The following is a 19588-nucleotide window of genomic DNA, read 5'->3' on the forward strand; positions in this document are numbered from 1 at the left end:
TCCAGAAGGGAGATCATACATCCACTCTTTTGACGCATCTTGGACAGAAAAAGGGAATGCCCTTAACTTGATCTGGTCTTCGGTTATAGCATGTGGCTTCATCCCATAATATAATAGGTGAAACTCCTTGAGAAACTTAAGAGCATCTTCGTTCTAAAGGCCTCGAAAAGTTGGGAGCAGATGAATTAAACCAGAATTCAGCTCAAAGTTCTCAGCTTGTGAAAAAGTGATACACAGGGGCTTTTGTGTAACATCTTGTGCACTCACTCTCGGATAGTCTTCTCATCTTCGTCTCCGTGAACACTCATACCAAGAGGAGAAGACTCTCCGAATATGAACATTTTTTTATTTTACCATTTATGTTTTCTTGATGCCTTCTCTATCTTAGAAAACAAATAGTTTTGTTTTTAGATAAGGTATTTGTTTATATCGATGTTGAATACTAGCTCTTATGAGTCATCTAGCATCATGAATATGATCATTGTTTAAAATTGTACCTATATTAGTAGGTTTATAAGAATCCCTAAGATTTTGCTAAAAAATATTTATAGATTCTTGGATTTGTTGTATTGTTAATAGAATATTTCTGTTAGGGATACAATTCATCAAGATTGTGTCAGACATAATTAAATAGCTTAAGAATGAGTTTGATTAGCTTGATTATTAAAAACGAGCACTATTTTAACAAAAATTTCAAATGTTGTAGAATTGATAGTTAGAATAACTCGAAATGAAATTATCATGGAGAAATAAATTTAATAAAAATAATTGAATAAAATACTTTTAGATATTATCTTCTTTATATAAACTTGAATTACAATCAGTATATACATTTGGAGAAAGGATTATTTGAAATCTAGAGACTTTGAACATTGACTCATAGATAGAGAAACTCTTGGGGATTTTTTAGACACGATATGAACATTTTTAGAGAATGAATATTTTTTCTCATCCTCTACTAAAAACATGATATCTATTTATATGGAACTTGAGGTCTTCAAAGTCTTCAAAACTTCTAGTGATATTTTCCGTAACTTCAAATGGCCAATCCTTAGAAATAATTGTTTGTAAGTGGTTGTCACTCATCTTTTGAAAATTTTGTCGTTTGTAATCAATGGCCATCATCTTTTGATAAAGCATGTAATCATAGAGTACCTTCTAAAGTCTTTTGTCTTCATATCATCATTGATAATATCCCGCATACATTTGATAATAAATTTGATAATACATGTTTATAAACTATATATACATATACATTGTATACTCACACAGTGTACACACACACACACTCGTATTTGAAAATCACACTTTTGATAATAGAAGGAATGAAATACCCTACATTGAAGGTATTACACCAAATTTAATGAAAATATTTGTTTATTCTTCATAAGGATAATCAAAAGGGTCTTACGCATTTTGAAATAATTCATTCTTTACAGATTTTATGGAATCATCAGAGAAACTGATGGAGTTTGACGAATTTTCTGAAGTAACACTAGAAGTTCTTCAGGGGAAGTACTACCCGCCTCTTTAATTCTTGCAATTAGATTGACATCATTTTGAGGAAGACTGTTGATAAATGTGGCTTCAACCTCTGGTTTTTGAATATATATATTTCTTGATAGTGTTTAATTACTTCTTGTTCATTAGCTTGAGAAATCTTCATTTTATCCCACCATTTTTAGTGAAATTGGCAATTAAGCCATGGAGGAGAGGAATCTTTTGGGTCTTAATAATGAAAGGTACAGGACATGATCCATGGAACTTTGAATAACATGGTGAATTGTAACATATATTCAAATTTTGGGATTTTTTGAATAAACAATTCTTTAAATTTGATATATCCAACATAAATTTCTTTTGGTAAACAATTTGGAAGAATCCTCATATATTTATACCAATTGATAAACTATCTTGGATATTTACAGTTGAAGTTCAAGTCAAAGAAGATAAACCATGAGTATGAATAATTCCGAATAAAAAATGTCTTAGTCTAGGCATCTTGATAATCATAATACGAAAATCTGGGATAAGTAGGATAACTTATAAGAGGTTTTTCAGAGTGAATATTTGGAACCCAATTTTCAGGAGAAATGATTTTGATAATATGAGCTTTGCTAAAATCAAATTTTCCTTCTTTTGAATTGGAACGATGAATAAAATTGACCGAACCAGATTCTTGCAGAATAGCTTGATAATATTCTCGAGTTTTATATGAATAAACATAAAAGCTTTTCCCTTAACCAAAGAGATGATTTGTGAGAATATGAAAACCTTGATGTAACTTATGGATTTGAAAATCTTCAAGAATTTGGACTCCTAAGAAATTTGGATTAAGAACATAAGGAGTTTAGTAGAAGGGCTAGGAGTAACATATTTTTAAGTTTGAGGAGTGGTAGGTTTCACAAAAGGGTTTAATGCGTTGGTTGAAGAAATATTTGGAGTAACAAGTTTTGACCGAAGGATATTAGAATAGAGTTCTGAATTCTTAGAAATATGAGTTAAATGAGAAAAAACGATTTTGACTTGGAAGTGGAGCAAGCTTTTGAGAGACGGGCTTCTTGTCATTATGTTTGGAGGAGGATGATGAACTAATTTTCCTTGCAAAAATTCTCGAGAAAGAAAGTCATGAAGCGAATAATTTTCTCTTTTTATAAATTCTATTTCGAAATCAAAGTTAACTAAGAGGGCTTGCCATCGAGTAAAAATTTGTTTGGAAATAATATATTTGATATCTTTTTCTAAAATTGTTTTTGCAGATTAACAATCTATTCTTAATAAAAAAAATTCATAAATAAATCATGTTCAATTTTTTATACATAAATAATGCTTAAAATTTCTTTTGTGACAGTTGAGTAACTTTTTGTGTATCGTTCCATGCACCATAGTAATATCGGACTAACTGCTCCTATTTCGAGTTAACAAAATTTTGTTTTAGAATTCCTCTAAATCCAATATCACTAGCATCGATTTCAACTATGATATTGGTATTGAGATGAGATAGATTTAAACATGATAAAGTAGGAACCTTTTGTTTTATATATTTAATTATGTCTGTACGTTTTGAGTCATGGTTCAGGATTATCTTTTAATCTATTATAAAGTGGTTTACATATAATCCCTAAATCTTTGAAAAAATCGTGGATATAATTTAAGCATCCTAAAAATCTTGAAGTTGCTTTTTATCTTTAATTTCATTAGGAAATTTAGTAGAAAAATGCAAGCTTTTTATAATAGATCTAATAGTGTCTTTGATAATATCATGTCCTAAAAACGAATTTGATCTTTAAATAAATGCATTTTTACTGTAGAAATAGCCAAACCATTTTGATAAATTAAATCCTAAAATTGATATAAATGTCTGAAATGTTGATCAATAGATTTTGAAAAAATATGGACATCGTCAATATAAGGAATATCAAAACCACTTAATAGGAGTTATAATATCATTCATGATATTTTAGAATTCAGAAGGCATATTTTTTAATCCAAAAGGCATTACATTCCATTCAAAATGTCGGCATGGAACATTAAAACCAATTTTATATTTATCTTTCTCATGAAATTGTATTTGTCAAAATCCAGATTTCATAGTGAATTTTGAAAATATTTTTGAATCATAAATCCTTTTTAGCAAATTTCGTTTACTAGGAATAGGATAATGAATCCATTCTAAAACTTTGTTTAAAAGTTTATAATTGATAACTAATATTGACGATCATCTTTCTAATTCTGTTGCATTCATAAAATAAAATATTGAACATGACCATGGTGATTTAAAAGGTCTTATAAGCTTTTTATTTAACAAATTTTGAATTTCACTTTTTCAATGAATTTCTAGTTCATTATTCATATGAATGATTCTAGATTTTGAAGGAATATATTTTTCATGAAATTTTTTTGTATATTGTAATTTTACAATATGTTGTTTCTATTCTAAAAAGCATTGGGAATATTATAATATTTTTTTTTTCAAATTTCAGTTTTAAAGTTATTATTTTATTTTGAATATTATTATCATTTAATTGATTAATTATTCGAGCATCATTTATTTCGTTAATAAGATATTTGACTTGTTATGTTTTATAATTAATAACATTAATAGTCGAATATAAAAGGAGTTTAAAAAATTTTTAAAAAATTTCCTTTCCAAAGACATTGGTTCTTATATCATCATCATGAATCATAAACGAATATAATTTTATGATAAAATGTGTTTCTAGAATTAACAGAGAAGAGAGATGTTTTACTAAAATTAGGTGGTTTTATACCACCAATCTTAATCATTACAAATATGAACATTGGAAACCTTATAATTTGCAATTAATTTTGTACCTCCGACACCGGTAAGTTTAGATGCAGTTTTTACATAGAATTCTGTAGGAAAAATTCCTTCTTGTATATAATTCATGTCAGCACCACTATCAATTAAGACGGTTAGGTTGATTTTAAAAATATTTTTAAATAAAGTAATTTTAATGCTACATTTTTTAGAAACTTGATTATTTATTATTTTACCAATAGTTACATTTTCAATATTATTTTCTTATTCGCTATTAATTTCTATATTTTTTGTTTTTAAAATTAAAAGTAGAAGGTGAATGTTTTTATATTTCTTTTTCCAAAAATAAAAGTATTTTTTATTTCATTTATTTCTTGTTTTACTATTTTTAATTCCTTCTAATGTTCTTGTATAAAAATTGGTTTTGTTTCATAAAAAATTCCATAGATATTTTAAAATTAAAATTTTCATTATTAATAGGAATTATGCTATTATTTTATTAAACATATGCTATTCGTTTTATTAAACATATGCTATTAGTATTTTTATGCTTTAGAGAATCTTTTATATATCATATGTACCATTCATTATTTGATTGAACATACCCATGTTTTGGACCCTAAATCTCGAAGAATTTTCCTTTCGAGTTTGAGAGATTTGGGCTGTGAGTGTGTGACAACGACTTCAAGTTTACCATCACATGTTCAAATCAAATTCTTTATATATATATATATATATATATATATATATATATATATATATATATATATATATATATATATATATATATATATATATATATATATATATATATATATATATATATATATATATATGAGGGTTCAATTGAGAAAAAAAAAGAGTTGAGAATAGGGAAAATAATGCACATATGTTTTCCAACAAAACATGTTTCCTTAAATTATACTAAACATTACCTTAATATATACAAAAACATAGTTTTTCGTTTTTTTTCTTAATTTTTAAGAAGCTATTTTTATCGAAAAATGATTTTAAATATACCAAAATTCATGATTTTTATTCTCTACAAATAAACATCAATATTGATATAGTTTTAAGATAAAATAAAAAATTTATTTTTTTATATTTTTAGCTATCGTTATTCATAAGTGAATAAAAACGAATTAGGTTTTTACTATTGTACATTCGTTATTCACTTATGAATAAAAACTATGATTAATTTTTTTTACAATTTAAGTATCATTCATATATGAATATAACATATACTAAACATAGTATATTCATATTTAAATATTAGACGATGCATTCACTTGTGAATATTACATAGTATATTCACTTGTGAATGTTAGATGGTATATTCACTTATGAATATGAGATGATATTTTCATATGTAAATATTATATAGTATTACATGATATATCATATGAGAATAGTACATAGTATATTCACTTGTGAATATTAGATTGTATATTCACTTATGAATAATAGTTGGTATATTCATATGTGAATATTGCACAGTATATTCATATATGAATATTATAAAGTGTTTTCAGATATATATATATATATATATATATATATATATATATATATATATATATATATATATATATATATATATATATAATTTTTATATGTTATTCACACATGAATAACATAAGACTTGCATATTTGTTTTGTGTTTTAATAATCACATATTGATTCATGTGAGAAAAACATATTCATATATGAATATTAAGTGGTAATTTAGTTTATGCATTTCATCAAACAGTTGGAGTGCATACAAGTTAACTTTTTTTAAAAATGTAATAAATATAATACTCTGACTATTTAAATCTTACAAAATAATAGATTGGTAGAGAAATATATGAAAATTTTCAAACAAAAAATGATTTGATCTTTTTCTAACCTTAATTTCGATGTTTTATTTGATGAACGATGCTGAATGAATGATACAAATTGAATTTTTTGTTGATTATCGATGATGTTGTTCTAATGATGCTGGGAGTATTATTAATCGTAGATGTTATAGATTTGTTCGTATTCGTGATTGAAGGTTGAATTGAAAGAGCAAAAAACGAATGAATTTCAACTGTTATCTAATTCTGTACACCTACGTATTTGTGATTGAAGGCTATTATATCATATTTACAAATTTGTCACCGTATCCTTTATGTTTAGAGGCTAATTAAATGAGTGGCTGAGAATGATTCTCTCATTCTCAACCTTTTTTATTTTCTCAATTGAACCCACCTCTCTCTCTCTCTCTCTCTCTCTCTCTATATATATATATATATATATATATATATATATATATATATATATATATAAGGTGAGGTTCAATAGAGAACCATAATTAACCAAGGTACCAAGGAACCAATCGTGAGCATCGGAAATCATAACGATCAACGGCCAAGAAAATAGATGTACACTTTTACATTGGACGCACACACACCAGATTGTACCAAAAAATCCACCCTTTACAAAAAAACCCAACACTATTTTTCGTTAAATTTTTTTTAGACCATGTTTTTTATCAATAAAAAATAATAAAACTGAATATACCGTTGTTCACGATTTTTCGTCCTCTTTCCATAGAGATCCATGATGATATAAAAAACGATTTTTTTTTCGAAAAAAACCCACTTCATTTTCTTTAATTAAAAAAGTTAAGGTCTATTTTTTATAGAAAAAAATTAATAAATATATCAAAATTCATATTTTTTGTACTTTTTAAACATAGATTCATATTCATATTAAAAAAAACGATATTTCAGTTCAGATTAACATTGTGAATTTGTTCAGATTCATATTGTAAACCTGTTCAGATTCACATTGTGAACCTCCTCAGATTCACAATGTGTATAATAATAAATCAGATTCACAGTGTGAATCTGAACTGATCGGAGCTTTTTTACATTGTGAATGTTAAAATTTGAAATATTAACAGTTTAGATTCACAATGTGAATCTACACTGATCGAGTTTTTTTTTTGTGAACCTTCTTAGATTCACAATGTGAATCTGAACTGTTCAAGATTTTTCATATTGTGAATGTTAAAAATTGAAATATTTACACTTTAGATTCACAGCGTGAATCTACACTGTTCGAGGTTTTTTTTTTAATCGGTGTTGATGTTTATTAATAGAGTAAAAAAAACTAATATTTTCTGGTATAATTAGTTTTTTTTAATAAAAAAAGCTTAAATATTGAAAAAAATAAGAAAATTAAGTGAGTTTTTTTCGAAAAAAAAATTTGTTTTTTATATATCATCATAAATCTCTATGGAAAGAGGACAAAAACTTGTGAACAACGGTATATTCGGATTTTTTTTTTCGATAAAAAAATTAGCCTGAAAAATTTTTAAATGAAAAAAAGAAAGTGAGTTTTGTTATAATCCGGTACATGTGCGTCCATTATAAAAATTTACAACCCTTCCTTTTACCGTTGATCGCCTTAATAATAATGGTTATATATATATATATATATATATATATATATATATATATATATATATATATATATATATATAGGGTTAGGTTCATGTGAGACGACCAAATTTTGTGAGACCGTGAGATGCATTTATTTATTTATTTATTATTATTTTTAATTTTTTTAGTTAATTCAAGTTTCGAAAATAATACTTAAAAAAAGAATTTTTGGATTTTTCCATTTATTTTGCATTTTAAAATTATTTTTTAGAATATGTCAGTATAATATTCTATTAGAATATTTCACGTATTTTTCAAAAAGAAATGGAATTTATTTTTATTTATTTATTTATTTATTTTTTAGTTAATTCAAGTTCCGAAAATAATATTTAAAAAAATAATTTTTAGATTTTTCCATTTATTCTGCATTTTAAAATTATTTTTTTAGAATATGTCAGTGTAATATTCTATTAGAATATTTCAGTTATTTTAAAAAAAAAAACGGATTTTTTTTATTTATTTTTATTTTTTTAGTTAATTCAAGTTCCGAAAATAATATTTAAAAAAGAATTTGTGGATTTTTCCATTTATTTTCCATTTTAAAATTATATATATATATATATATATATATATATATATATATATATATATATATATATATATATATATATATATATATATATATATATATATATATATAGAAGTAGGTTTAAAAGAAATCAAAAACAAAAAGTTAAGAAACTAACAATTTTCGATTATATATATATATATATATATATATATATATATATATATATATATGTATGTATATATATGGGTAAAGTGAATATACCTAACAACCTTATATAAGCTTAGGTACCTAACCACATTATACTACATTGTTTTGCATTATATTTCCATTGCAATCGTCTAAGGTTCTTAAACTTCAACCCTTAACTTGATTTACTTCCAATATTTTCAGACATTCACCATTATATTCCTCATACACCATTTGATTTGTAACGGTAGTATATGAAGTCCACCAGGGGGTCTCCGATAGAAAGACGTCATTTGAAGGAAGATAATGGTGAAAGTCCAAAGATTTTGGAATCAATCAAGTTATGAGGTTGAATTTTAAGAACTTTGAGTGATTACAATGCAAATATGATACAAAATTACATAGTATAATATGGTTAGGTACCTAAGCTTATATAAGGTTGTTAGGTATATTCACTTTACCGTATATATATATATATATATATATATATATATATATATATATATATATATATATATATATATATATTTATATGATCGAAAATTGTTAGTTTCTTAACTTTTTGTTTTTGATTTCTTTTAAACCTACTTCTATATAACATTTTAGAATGAACGACTTACGATTGATTTGCTTTATAGATTTCGAGATCAACCAAAAATCTATATTTTTTTTTGAAATGAAATGTGATTTTGATGTAAAAGACTAATGATTGAAAATAATATCGTGAAATTTACTTCAATCCTTGTAGATTGGATGATATCAAAAGAAAATCCAAGTTGGGTATACATTAGAATGATTGAAAGATAGTGGGGAATGATTTGAAAATGACAATGTCAATAAAGAAATGAGAAAAGAACAAAAACCAAAAGAAAAGCTTCAACAGGAAAGTATGGCGGTATAATCACATGAACAAGTAACACCACATTTTCTTTTTATTGAAAAAGTTTAGAGATAATCGCATGATTTTTGGCAGTATAAGTCAGGTAGATAATTGATTTTTGGAAAAACAAGGGAAAAAGTTAGAAGAAAATTAGTCGATTATTGTCCCATTTTCATTTTATTATTATTATTATTATTATTATTATTAAAAGTTGTATCTAAACAATATTTTATATTCTCGTTTAGTTTTTTTTTTTTCTTTTTTTTTTTTTTTTTACCGGCTACTACCGTTTACAAGCTACCGTGGCAATTTTTGTCCAACTGCCATTTACAAGCTAACGATGCAATTTTTGTCGAACAAGGTCTAATTCGTAGATTTCGATATGTCAATTTGTATAAGCAATGATTTCTTGTTTCTTCCTTATCGTATTTGTGTCCATCATGTTTCTTCCCTACAATTTACCATCATTTTACATTCAATCAATATTGCAACGTATCATGTTTGAAACACACTTGATGTCTGCAACAGTGTTGTATTTGTTCAATTCAGTCTGAGAAAGAATGTAGTTCAGTGCACTTGTGGAATACAAATGCTTATCCCTTAAACAGAACATGCAATTCTTGATCACTTCTTCGTCTTTCATTTTGTACAATATGCTCCAATGTTTCTTATTAATGAGCCCTCCCTTCAAATGTTGGATATCTTCCGGATGATCTTGTGGCTTTAATATCGGTCTTCTTTTTAGAATAAAGGAAATTTCCACATCTATTTTCGCAATTTCCAGAATGTAACACTTGATCAACCGCTTCAAGTGCTCATATATGGGCTCATACTTCTTCACATCTTACGCAACAATATAGAACAATGAGATCCAATAGTAAGGATTCATGAGTGGCAGATCAGCTAAAATGAATCTGTTCATAACATGATTAGCACCTCGGAACCCTTTGAATTGAATATTGAGAAATTCTTTTGTCTGTACTGGCAATCCAACCTTCAAACCCACAATCCTTTTTAAGCTTTACGACTCATATTGCAATTTCGCATATTTCAGATAGAACGAAAAGAGCATTTGATTTACAGCTTTGTTGGTGTCGAAGGAGGTGATTGGCTCCAACCAATATGGATTATGATCATCAATGGCGTCCTTTTGAATGTGTTCAAGAGACCAAGCAAAAAACAAGGATTTCTGATTTTCAAGAATTAGCTATGAATTTTTAACATCAGCCTCTCCAGCTTCAGCTTCAATTCATTAATCCATTGCACTTCTAATAAACCAAACATAAAAACTTGGGGGATTCATATTCTAGTGGAAGTACTTATGATCTATTGTTTCCATTTAGTTATTTAGTTTCGTTGATTAATTGAGCATTAAAATTAGCTTACACAAAACCATCCTTTACTTTAGTATTATTGTCAGACCCCCAAACCGGAACGGCGAAAACGCTCGGGGGCGGATGACATCATTGTACAATATCATAACAATTGATGAAAGGTCATTATTTTGTGGTTTGGGCTAGGCAATCATTTGTATAAGTCTTGTTAGGTTCTTGGTCGTTTTTAGCTATTTTTGTCGTATTTACGGTCTATGTTGAGTGTATGACCATAAACAGGTTTACGGTCGTAAACCTGTTTACGGCCAATCTACCCCTATATATATGGTGTGTCAGAATCGTGTCAGGGTGTTGGCGAATTGGTGAGTCTCTATAGTTTACGGTTCCCAAGGTGTATCAGGCGTTTATTCGAGTTATAAAACATGTGCATGCTTGGATTAATTTGTTCTACTTCACTCTTACTTGATTGATTGGTGTTTGTTTGATTACTGTGGGATTCACTGTTTTGGGACTTACAATTGGATATTAATGAAACAAAGAATTACAACCATTGTATTGAATATTTAACAAGTTTACATTACATTCAAATATTGTTTACATGATATCAGATACATGTGACAAAAATGAATGACGTGATGTGACGACGTCCCATCCAACAAAAACTCTTATGGTTACCTGTTTACTGATTTCCTGAGAATACAAGTGATTTTGAAAAGTGTCAAAAATTAAGTTTGTGAGTTCATACACATTTTATATGAAAAAGGGTTTGTAATGTTCCATGAAGATGATAGTGTATACTTCCAGAAAATCCAATATTTTCTTATAAATGAGTTGTAAGTCTTATGTCCCAAGACTAGCGATGTAAGTAATATTGTACGGTAAAATGTTGTAATGAAGTTTTATCTTTATATAAAACTACTTGAAATGTATGTTACCCCGTAAATTAAATGTGTGTGATACTCTATGTGAGTTATTATAACCATACTAATACGACTAGTGGCCTGAACAACGTGCTTCAGACACCGGAACTGTTACGACATTTGTCACCCCAGACCTGCCGGTCTAACTGTAGCTAACAGCTTAGGTGCGGGGTTGTTGATCCCGTATAGATCTATACATAAGTGATACGCTCTCCCTACAAGAGATTCTGGTTATACTTCAAGACTTTAACGTGTACTTTGGTGGGTACGGTGAAGCTAACTGTCTCACAAAATTGTATCAGTCGATTTACACGTACTGAAAACTCCTTTTTCTTGTAAATGAAATAATTATGCTTTTAAACAATTATTTGAATCTTATGAAATGATAGTTTGGTTTTGTGACTCGCAAAATATACCATTTATGGTTTATCTTGTTTGTTTGTTGAAACTATTTATATAATCTTTTATAAAAATATAAAATCATTATCTTGTGTCCAAAATATATGGTCAAACATAATGTTTTTGGGTTATAACCCACCAAATTAGTAAATTGACTACAAGGTACCCTTTTTTGTTAGAAAACTATCTTTTAGTAAAAAGTTTCCAAAATCATGTAGTTTTACAAACCATAATTTCTATTTTAAGTGTTATAACATAGAATATGTTTTGTCCTTGTAGTTTTGCATTTCAAAACAAATATATCACAAATAATTGCATAAAGGCTAGTGGCAATCATTTCTTGTGAAAATAATGGATTATACTTTAACATAAAGATGAAACATTCAAGTATTTGTGTAATAAACAAATTTTGACTTGTATCCCCCCCCCCCTCCCTCTAAAAAAAAGAACATGAAAATCTCGAAAAAGTGGGGGTATGAAGTCACCTTGAATGGATTTGTGGGCTGTTTGAAGTGATGATGTGAAGATTTCCAAGCCTAACCTCTTGAATGGAGTTGATGAACTTCTTGGAAATTTTATTGTCCTAAGGGTTTAACACATAATAATGTGTGTAAAGATGATGAAACTAACATAAAAATGTATAGAAACACTAGAGAGTTGCAAAAATGCTTACCAAAATCTACGGACCAACTTGAAGGTGATGATATTGGAAGGGCTTCAACATGTTTGTTAGAGAAAGAAGATGAATGGAGATGAAAGAAGAAAATGATGGTGGTGGAAGTGTCTTTCGGCCGAAGGTATAAAAGGAAGAGATGGATGGGATGTTTACTTGGTTATTTGAAGGATAAAACATGATTATATGTTAGATAATCATTTTTATGGGAAAATGATGCACCCATCACCTCACAAAGTCAACTTTTCACTTTTTCCCCCCAACCGAAACCTTTTTATGCTCTACCTAGAACACGGTTTTCGGCCTTAGGTGCCACCGAGAACCTGTGAGGATTTCAGTCCAACACAGAGAGATCGAGAACGCTAGAGCCTTCGGTCTTAGTGAGTTCTCGGCTGAGGGAGTTCTCGGTCCAGAGAGGCTTCGCGGTCTTGGGGGTTCTCGACCGAGAGAGGGTTCTCGGTCTTGAGCATGACTTTCGGTTCTAGGCTTAAAACACTTTAGAGGCAAGAGAAATTTTCAAAAATTTTGGTCTATCTTATTGACTTTCAAGTCTCATTATAACCATGGTTTTCAACATACACACACACAAACATATATATATATATATATATATATATATATATATGTATATGTATATATATATATATATATGTATATGTATATGTATATATATGTATATATATATATATATGTGTGTGTGTGTGTGTGTGTGTAATCATACAAATGATGTCTTCTTGGTTTTCTATGATTTTTATTGCAACATATATATGTTGTGGGTACACTTATGCACAAAACCATTTAGATTTTGCTCAAGTCAAAATCAGTTGTCACAGTTATTAATTTAATTAACATTTTAATTATTTGATCTAAACCATCATGTTCCCTGTGTTCGACACCCTTTCTTACCTTAAATTATATTACTTCATGACTAGGTATATTGCCTATTTTTGTTTAAGACTAGTTGAGATTAGATAGAACTTTATAAATAAAAAGCTAGTGCATTAAAAATAACACATCAGGCGCCTCCCCTTCGCGGTGTAAATGTCGTAGTTAACATGATGCCATGGTGGATTGATTTGTTCTTTCCACCTTGGTCTTGACTTGGGGATACCCTAAGTATAAAAATGACATCGATTTAATACCGGAGCTAGCCCTTAATGATAAAAAAGGATGGAATGTGGAAAGATGTATTTTGAAATGAAATGAAAAGATATGAAATGATATTTATGATACGTATGAAAAGAGTTTTCCTTGAAAATTCTAGAAAAGGTTTTATGCTCTAAAACTATGTTATGTTGTGAATGAAATGATTTTTCATGTAAATTCTTGAAATTTTTTGGGTCTCAAAACCATGTAACTCACGAGACATTTTTTTTCTTACGTATCTCTTTTTAATGTCATGTATCCTAGGTTATATTCAATGAGAAATATGATAGATGGAAGTAGAAGTTATGAGATAGAGAAAAGAGTGGAACTTGTTAAGTTCCTTATATATTTTATTGATGTGGTTATTGTTTACTTGCTATGGTTTGTATGATGTTTAATGGTAACATCTAGTGTTTTAATCAAAAATGTTTTAGGGGACCATTTTTTGTTAAATGTGGGTTAATCCCATAATGGTTTTGTTCAAATCATATCATTTTAAAGTTTGAAAAAAAAGGTGGGGTGTTACAGTTTGGTATCAGAGCCATAGTTTAAGTGAATTAGGATTAGATCATTCCACTTCTAAGCTTAGACTTTGGTTATGGAAAGTGTGAATGAAACATGGGTTGATATTGATGGGTTTTAAGCACTAAAACATTCCTATGGTGCACATGCATTCCTAATGCTTTAGATCTAGGTTTTTCTCAAGTTATACATGCAATTTATTATCCAAAGCATAAACCCTAATCTAACATACAATTTTCGAAACTCATAACTTAAACGTAGTTAGAAGAATACCCTTTCTTGTAGCTTGTAGATCTTGACCTTCAAGAGCTTAGTGCCTCAATTATTGCACCTCTAATGGAGTCACAAACACCACTAGCAATTGGATGAAATCAAGAGAGAGGGAGAGAGACTAGGATTTTCGGCTAGGGTTCCTTCTTGGAAGCAAGTGGCCGAAAACCTCATGCCAAGGAGTCTTTATATAGTTGTGCTGCTAGGGTTTTTGACTGAAACCCTAATTCTCTGCTTAGGCCTTAAGCAATCTATGAAACCCTTCTAGAAGGCCCTTTGGATGAATTCTTATATGGGTTTCCCATAGAATTCTTCCAATCCATTTCAGTAGGAATCCATAGCCCAACTTTCAACTAACAGTTAAAATTGCAATATCAGTCCCCATACATTTAATCAGTCTCTTTTGATCACCAAAGTAGTTCCAAACTAATTTCTGATCAATACTAATTAAATAATATGATTTCTCAATTAATGTATTATTCGTATAATACATTAAAAAATCATTTATCAACCTCTTTCTTATAATTCATCATGTCAAGTTGCTATGGTGAAGGAAACCCAAAAGGACCATGCTACTCTCGGGTCAAGCACATACTAATTATAGTTGTGGGTTAGACGTCTAATCCAACAGATATGCCTTAAGTTAGGTAGAACCTTGTGCAACAAGTGATAGCAGATGTTTATGAAGCTCTAGATAAGTTAAATAGACTTATAGAATGCTACATTGACTGCTTCTAAAGTGCATAATATAAGTAAGACTAGTGTATGGACAATTTAAACCAATGGATCAAAACCTCATAAGTGGTTAAGTCATGGTCGGTTATGTATGATGTGTGTATAATAGTACAAGGCATATACTAATATAAACACATGATACATACTCGAACTCGGCGAAACCATGAAAGGGTTTTGTGAAATGTGGTAACGATTTGAATGAGTTATGGACTTAATGGACACATACCTTGAGTCAAATAATGGTCGTGAAAGAGTTGAAAGTATGTTAATGGATAATGGACAATTTTGACAACTTTGACTTTTCTGTTAAAGTCAATAAGCTAATATAAAAATGAAAATCACTTGGTATACATATGATAGATGTTCAAAATTGATTTTGTACTCATTTAGTACTATTAGTAGTGAGCTACATACACCAAGGAATAAAGAAAAGTGTAACACCATAAATTTTCAAAAAAAAAATTCATTTTAAAAATCACATAATTCTCATAAACACGGTTCACAAATCTCCAAAATGCAATTTATCAAAAACACATGTTCATAAATTGTTTAAACACAATCTAGGATCTTCGAACGTAACTCTATCTCATGTGTACAATCAAGCCGATGCCTTCCCATGATCCTGAGAAGTACCTGAAACACATAACACATAACACTGTAAGCACGAAGCTTAGTGAGTTCCCCAAATACCACATACACAATAATAATAATAAGCCTCTCATGGCTATAAGTTGGCATGGACCCTCCGGTCAAGTGCCTCGGTGTGGACCCTCCGGTCATGTGTCTCAGTGAGGACCCTCCGGTCTCATAGTTCGGGTGGGACCATCTAGTCTCGTATCTCAGTGAGGACCCTCCGGTCTCACAGCTCGAGTTGGACCCTCCGGTCCTATCTCAAAATGCACAGAATAATACAACATATATCACAAAGACAAAATGCATAATATCACATAACTCAAATAAGACCTTCCGGTCACTCAGTAATACTACTCATATATGTATAGTGAGAAGACTCACCTTGTAAGCAAGCAAATAAACCTCATACATGAATCATCGATCTAGCCTTCACCTAACACCTATGATAATTTTCTCTAATTAATACTTCAATCACAACTCTAAATAAACCAAGCTATTTTCTCTCTCTAACTCTTGGGTTGGGTAAAAGACCATTTTACCCCTCCATGGTCCCCATAATCCATGTCTTGACCAAACCCTAAAGTAAATAGAAGTCAACACTCAAGTCAACAGTCCATGTTGTCCTAACTCGTCGAGTGCATCTATGTGACTCGTCGATTCCTCTCGTTTCTTTAGAAATTTCGCAAAAATCCAACTTAAATCGTCGAGTTTTCTCACCAATTTGCCGAGTTACTCATGTTGAGACTCGTCGTGGAAAATCCTAGCCGATTCGTCGAGTCAACTCACCGACTCGATGAGTCCTTTCAGACTCTTTTCTTATTCAGACGTTTTAAGGTAGATTTACAACCCCAAACTCTAGATCTAGCCTCCCAAGGCTGATATACCACGTAAAGCTACAAGCATTACGTCCATGCATGACACTTAGGGCTTGAAATGCCAATCACAAGTTCCATTTAGGGTCTTAAGCATAAAAGTCCTTCTATAGATGGATAAAGTTGGGACCTTTGGACTCTATGGACCTCACAAGGTCCAGATCTAAAGTCTCAATCACCTGCTAAGCTCAACACACTTAAAGTCTCAAGGAAAGATGGAAAAATCCCTAAAACTCCATAAACATGAGATCTGGTCAACATAATGAGAAAGGTGGAGACTTTTTACCTTCAACAGAAGCTATAGATGAAATAATTGATGGGTTTTGAGCATTCTAACACTCCTATGGTGTACATGCAACCCTAGAAACCTTGGATCTATGTTTTATCTATTATACATGCAAACTTTCATTTTCCAAGATTTTCATCCTAACTAGCATATCATGGGGTATATGTATTACAAAAACGAGTAGAATGACACACCTTTCTTGCAGCTTGGATTCCTCAAGACTTTGTGATCCTAGCACTCCAAATGTGATGTCTCAAATGCTTCACACAACACCACCAAAAATTGGAATAACTTGAGAGAAGATTATATACATCAAAAATCGACTAACCCTCACTAGAATCATTTAAGTGCCGATTTGCTAACATGAGGCATCTTTATATAGTGTGCATATTTGGGTTACAGCATGTAACTCATGCCTTTCCACATTCCTCATGATCCATGGGTTTTAACCTCCATGGAGTATCCATGGGTAACTACATGGGTTTAGCCCATCATGAAGAATCATGGATCATAAGCCCAATATATAAGAATGAATGATTTACCAAATCAATCCCCATTTATTTAATTAGTCTCTTTTGATCAAAAAATTAATTCTAAACTAATTCTTGATTAGTACTAATTAAATAATTCATATTAATATATTAGAACTTATAATATATTAATAAACCATAAATATCTTCATCTCACAAAAGTCTATCCAAATTGTTCCGATGCCACGCAACCCAAATGGACCATGCCAAATCGGGTCAAGTACATACCAAATATAGTTATGGACTTAGACACCTTATCCAACAATAACACCAAATCCAACAGTCCCTTATCGTTCCTTGCTTTGATACTCTTTTCCTCTCTTCAAATAGTGCACTAAAATGTCCAAAGATTAGCTTTCTTTCTCTCTTAACTCAATATAGACAATTAGGGTTTCACACAGGGGAGTAAGGTGGTTGGTGAGGCGGAAATGAGGGCTTAAGGTCCTTTAAATAGGACCCAACCCTAGAGAATTGGGGGTTTCTCTCACAGCGCCAACTCGTCGAGTTGGTCATAAAACCTATGTGGCTAATTTGTCTCTACTCGACGAGTTGGGGTATCCAACTCGTCGAGTTGCTCAGTCAACTCATAAATAAATATATAAATATTATACATGGGAGTTAGGATTTTACAATTCTCCCCCCTAGAATGAGACTTCGCCTTCGAAGTCATTCTCCAAAAATAACTCTGGGTACTGCTCTCACATCCCGGACTCCAGCTCCCAAGTCCACTCGGATCTCTTTCGATGTTGCCACTGGACTTGAACCAGGGGTATCTCTTTATTCCTCAAAACCTTCACCTTCTGATTTAAGATCGTTATTAGCCTCTCAATGTAATTCAGGTTCACACCTACCTGAATGTCCTCTAAGGGTACCACTGCCGTCTTATCGGCTACACACTTCCTCAGCTGAGATGTGGAAGGTGTTATAAATTTGGTTGAACTCTGCACGTAACTCCAAGCGGTAAGCTACCTTACCCACTCGGGCGATCACCCTGAAAGGACCAATGTATCTAGGGACCAGCTTGTCTCGTTTCCTGAATCAGATCGCCTTTTTCCATTGGGATATCTTCAGGAGGACAAAATCTCTGATTTGGAACTCTAGCTCAGATCGTCGCCAGTCTGCACGTAAAATTAACTAGTCACTAACTAGGCTCCAGCCCTGTGTTGCTTTCCAATTCATCAATTGCCCAAGCCTATTTGGACAATATATCAAGTTCATTAGAACTTGTCTCAACTCACCACTATATCAACCACAATGATCAATTAACTAGTCACTAACTAGGCTCGGTAACCATTTTCACCAAACTAGTCAAATTTCCATAAACAATCACCTAACGACTAAACCTCATAAGTCGTTAACCCAATCGAAAATCTTGGTAAATTAGGGTATATAACCCATATTAACCATATTAACATTTAACTAATTAACATGTTCATAATAACACCATATTATGAAATCTCGTCACTCACTTGGGGTCTAACAACCCGCTATAAAATATGACATAAACATAATTACATAAAAATGAGACAGATGGAAGTAGAAGTTACATTTAGACACACATAAAAATGTAAACACTCATCATAAAATAATTGTAGTCCAATGTTTTTCCCTTAAACCGTGACCATAAAATACCTATAGTCGTATGGTTTTTTATCTGAAATCATGACCATAAATTACTTGTAGTCACATGTTTTTCCTTTTATAATTAGTACCTTTAGCTTTTTTACACATAAGAAATTAAAATGTGAACATAAAATACAAATAGTTATATGTTTTTTGTTTTATCATGACCATTGTTTACATTTAGACACACATAAAAACTTAAACTATCACCATAAAATAGTTATATATATATATATGTATGTATGTATGTATGTATACACACACACACACACACACATATATATATATATATATATATATATATATATATATATAT

Source organism: Lactuca saligna, chromosome 1 (genome assembly GCF_052625555.1).
Source record: "Lactuca saligna cultivar CGN05327 chromosome 1, ASM5262555v1, whole genome shotgun sequence".
Lineage (NCBI taxonomy): Eukaryota > Viridiplantae > Streptophyta > Magnoliopsida > Asterales > Asteraceae > Lactuca > Lactuca saligna.